Below are 5,229 nucleotides of genomic sequence, written 5' to 3'. Positions count from 1 at the left end.
AAATATCTGACTTGAATCAAAACTTAAATATAAAGATTGAAAAGATCATGTATATATGTTAGGAAAACTTGTTTTAGTAAAACCAACATTGACATGTCCTATTTAAGATTCTGAACATCAGATTTAAAGGAAAAAAAATTGTTCAAGTAATTCCCTGGTGGTCCTGGTAGATCAGTGGACACCACACTCTCGCTGCCCAGGGCCTGTGTTCCAGCATCAGGGTCTTTTCCAATGAGTCAGTTCTTTGCAACAGGTGGCCAAAGTATTGGAGCTTCAGCCTTAGCATCAATCCCTTCAGTGAATATTCAGGATTGATTTCTTTTAGGATTGACTGGTTTGATTTCCTTGCAGTCCAAGGGATTCTCAAGAGTGTTCTTTAACACCACAGTTCAAAAGCATCAATTCTTCAGCGCTCAGACTTCTTTATGGTCCAACTCTCACATCCGTACATGACTACTGGTTTTTCCAGCAGTCATAAAACCATGGTTTTTCCTATGGAGAAGACACAGAGTTGATCTAAAAATATCTGAGAGGAAAAAGTGTAACCTAAGAATGTCACATTCAGTCAAACCGACCTGGCAGCAACAGGCAAACACTCTCAAACAAGAAATAACTCAGAAACTATAGTCACTTCTTTTAAAAAAATTAAAAAGTATTGATGATGAAATCGAGCCAAGAGATGAGTCAAAATAAAGAATTCCAGAATAGGGGCATCACACAGAGATGGTAGGTACTTAATCCTCTTAAATAGAAAAATAGGATGCAAGGAAAAACAGTACAAACAAAAACTGGGAGTGAGGAAAGGGGAGAAGGAAGGCAATGAACAGCATTATCACTTCATCTCTTACATTTGGAGCAAATCAAGTCTATGTAAATCTGAAATGTGATTTCAAAAACTAGTGGGTTCAAGCCTCTGATGGTTACCATAATTCATAATTTTTTAGACTTCAAAGATTATTTTAGGAATTAACATCTCTTGTGGTGAAGAAACATTTCATTTTAGCAAATTTTTGTTTCACCTTCTTTAAAAAAAAAATTAAATAGACTTTAGATTTAGACTACTATATATGGTAGAATGCATTAGCTTCTAATTCTTCAGCTCTCCCTGAACCCAAGCCCTTTCTTTGTAACTTCAGAGCTCTTCTTACTAGAGGCAGGATATTTTTACGTGCCACACTGATGTCTGGGTTGGCTATGTTTCAGCCGAGTTTCAATGAGAGAAGCATGATTACCTGGGATGAGTGGCAGTGGGGAGAGGCATGGTGGTGAATTTTTTCATGTGCCAGATAATAAATATATTTTAGGCTTTGGGAGCCATATGGTCTTTGTCACACCTACACAACTTAGTCATGAAGCAGCCATAGATAATATGTAAATGAACAGGTGCATCTGTGTTCCAATTAAACTTTATTTACAAAAACAGATGGCGGGTTGGATTTGACCCATGACCTGTAGTTTGCCAACTGCTGGGTTAATGTGTAAAGGATTTACAATGTACTCAAACCCTACATTTGGAGAAGTAAAAGTCCAGAAGGGAAGCTGGAAGATCACAGATAAGTTACCCATCAGTCAATCTGAAACCCAAGCGCTTTCAACCGCCAAAGGGAACTGCAAAGGGAAAGCTCATGGAGACGTCATGGGACGTTGTAGTTCTAAGAGGCGCCCTGGGATCCTCAGCTTTCCAGCTCTCTTCCTCCTTACCCACATTGTGAGGTAGCCATTCCATAATCCCATCAAGCCAGCTCCCCCCAGATAATAGGGAACATGCTAAGACCAAGGAATTCCATGAGTATGAGCCAACTGTCTCTCTTCATTTGCAGTGAAAAGAGTTTCTGGTCAGAACTGATGCTACGTGGAATACCTTGGTGGTGGATAAGGCACTCTGTAAGTGCATGGATGGGAGTTTTGGCAGAAGTATTGTGGGCAGGAAAGGTATATCTATAACCTGAGTCAGAGTTCTACTAAGAAAAAACTCTGTCCCTTCCTTGGTGGAAGTGGCCCAGTGTAACTACTCTGAAACTCTTGACTATTGTGAATAATGTAGCAGTATACTTGTGTGTGCCAATATCTCTTTGAGATCCTGTTTTCAATTATTTTGGACATATGTCTGAAAGTGGTACTTCTGGATTGTATGGTAATTCTAGTTTCAATTTTTTGAGGCAACCCTATTCTGTTTTCCATGGTTTCTGTACCATTTTATACTCCTACTAACAGTGCACTAGGTTTCCAATTTCTCCACACTCTTATCAACACTTGGGTTTGTAGTTGTTGTTGTTTTTTAATTTGATTGGTTGGCTGGCTTGTTTGGATTGTGGCCATCCTAATGGTTTGAGGTGAATCTCATTGGGGTTTGATTTGCATTCCCCTAATGATTAATGATGTTGAGCATCTTTTTATGTGCTTGTTGGCTATTTGCATGTCTTCTTTGGAGAAATGTCTGTTCAAGTCCTTCACCCATTTGTTAACCAGGTTATCTGGGTGTTTTGGTGGTGAGTTGTTAAGAGTTCTTTATTCTGGATACTAATCCCTTATTAGATATATAGTTGGCAAATATTCTCTCTCATTCTGTAGCTTGCCTTTTTCCCTCTGTTGATTGTCCCCTTTGGACTTGAAGTTTTTGTAATTAAACCCAGCAATTTAAGGGAAAACTAAGAAACTCTCATAGATCAAAGGGGACCAAAGAGACAGGACAACGAAATAGTATTCCTTTTTTCCTCTTTGGCTACCCTGGGTCTTTGTTGCTTTGCGCTCACTTTCTCTAGGTGTGGTGAGCGGGGGCTACTCTTCACTGTGGTGTGTGGGCTTCTCATGACGTGGCTTCTCTGTTGCAGAGCACAGGCTCCGGGGCACACAGGCTTCAGTAGGTGCGGCTCTCGGAGGCAGCTGCTCCGCCACACGTGAACTCTTCCAGATCAGGGATCAAACCCGTACCCCTCGCACTGGCAGGCGGACTCCCCTCCACCACGCCATTAGGGAAGTCCTACACTATTTATTTATTCATTTTGGCTGTGCTGCACCACATGTGGGATTCTAGTTTCCTAAGGATTGAATCGGCACCCCCTGCACTGGAAGCACAGCGTCTTAAACCAGTGGACTGCCAGGGAAATCTTATGCTCTATCTCGACTGGGTTCTAGAACAGGAAAAAGACATTAGTGGAAAAACTGGTAAAATTCTAATTAAAATCTATGTTGAGTTAACCTACCATGGTTATATAAGATGTTAACACTAGGGGAATCTGGATGAAGGTACATGAGGACTCTGTGTACTATCTGTAAATGTTCTGTAAATCTAAAATTACCCTCCTCCAAAATATGTGTATATTTATATAAAACTGAGTCATCAAAGAAATATCACGTTGCCAACAAAGGTCTGTATAGTCAAAGCTATGGTTTTTCCAGTAATTGTGTATGGATGTGAGAGCTGGACCATAAAGAAGGCTGAGAGCTGAAGAATTGATGCTTTTGAACTGTGGTGTTGGTGTAGACTCTTGAGAGTCCCTTGGACAATAAGGAGATGAAGCCAGTCGATCCTAAAGGAGATCAACCCTGACTATTCATTGGGAGTGAAATAGAACAGGACCTTATGGTCCTCCCTCATCCCCACTATGTCCTCTGCCTGCCTTCTGTCTGTGGAAAATTTTACTCAAAGGATAAGTTTAATTAGCGGAGAAGGTAATGGCACCCCACTCCAGTACTCTTGCCTGGAAAATCCCATGGATGGAGGAGCCTCGTAGGCTGCAGTCCATGGGGTTGCTAAGAGTCAGACATGACTGAGCGACTTCACTTTCACTTTTCACTTTCATGCATTGGAGAAGAAAATGGCAACCCACTCCAGTGTTCTTGCCTGGAGAATCCCAGGGACAGGGAAGCCTGGTGGGCTGCCCTCTATGGGGTCGCACAGAGTCGGACACAACTGAAGTGACTTAGCAGCAAGTTTAATTAGAGAAGTGGGAAATGTGGAAACAAAGGAAAACATTCAAAGGAGACTAAATAATAATAATGTGGTCATTAAGCATAGTCAAGGACCTTGAGTTCTTTCTCAAGGGCTATAGATAATATTCTGAGCCATAGCCTGGGAGCTGTCTTATAGATACCAAAACATCAGGTGGGGAAGTTAACTGCACGGTGACCAGACTGTACCCGGAACACAAGCTGCCACAATTCTGAGAATTGACCACAAAAAAAATAGGAATAAATGGACCTTGGAACAGAAGGTTAACTGTACCTAAAACAATCAAGATGACGTCTGCCTCACCTCCTGCCGCCTGCTGGCATCTGAAATAAAGCAAACTTTCCTTTCTACCAACCTGGACTATTTATTGGTGTTTGAGAGGCAAGCAGCTGGACTCCACACATCTTTCAGTAACAGAAGGATTGATGCTGAAGCTCCAGTACTTCAGCCACTTGATGCGAAGAGCCGACTCACTGGAAAAGACCCTGAGGCTGGGAAAGATGGACATCAAAAGGAGAAAGAGGCGGCAGAGGACGAGATGGTTAGATGGCATCACCGACACAATGGACATGAATTTGAGCAAACTCTGGAAGAGAGTGAAGAACAGAGGAACCTAGTGTGCTTCAGTCCATGGGGTTGCAAAGAGTCAGACATGACTTAGCAACTGAACAACAAGAAATCATCTCAAATGAAATGGGACAGGCACTTACTATTAAGGCTGATGAGAGAATTGAATGGGCTGGTATCAGTATTCACGCAGGGCACATAGCCAAAGGGTCAACGAACGCAGGTTATTGTCATAGTTGTTACTCGCCTCCAAATTCTCTTCTGCCTCTGGGATTCCGCGACCACCGCTCCTCGGTAGCGGTGTACATACGCACTGCTTCCATCGCGGGGAAAATTAAGTCGCAACACAGTTCCACTTGCTGGTGTCCTACTAAACATGACATAGAGCAGTTCTGTCTCACCCACTCCATTTTCTTCTTTTAAGACCACAAAAAAGACTGCCAAACGAACACATGAGGTATTTGAGAATGTGAAAAAGCTCTTTGAAAAAAATTTTAGAAGATTCTACTCATCCTTTCCATCTTCTCCAGCCATGATCCCTCTCCCCCAGCCCTCTCTTTCCCGTCCTCCCTCCCTCCCCTTTTTCCTCCCTCACTCCCTGTCTTTATTTCTCTTATTTTCAAACACCTTAGAGCTGAAGGGCAATGTCTTCTTTTCCCAAAGAAAAGTTCTCTAAACCTGCAGTTTCCAGTCTTTTGAATGTCACAGAT

The 5,229-nt window shown here is 42.1% G+C and overlaps 1 long non-coding RNA gene across 1 annotated transcript; it reads right to left on the bottom strand.

The window, feature by feature from the left end:
• Positions 1-305: 305 nt before the first annotated feature.
• LOC138987519 (uncharacterized) lies at positions 306-4,948 on the bottom strand. The gene is made up of 3 exons (XR_011463880.1): positions 4,663-4,948; positions 4,308-4,538; positions 306-492 (listed from the first exon to the last, which is right to left on the bottom strand). It is a non-coding gene; the product is annotated as an uncharacterized lncRNA (long non-coding RNA).
• Positions 4,949-5,229: the final 281 nt, after the last annotated feature.

This window comes from Bos mutus, chromosome 4 (genome assembly GCF_027580195.1).
Source record: "Bos mutus isolate GX-2022 chromosome 4, NWIPB_WYAK_1.1, whole genome shotgun sequence".
Taxonomy (NCBI): Eukaryota; Metazoa; Chordata; class Mammalia; order Artiodactyla; family Bovidae; genus Bos; species Bos mutus.
This window is presented reverse-complemented; position numbering and strand designations above follow the sequence as displayed.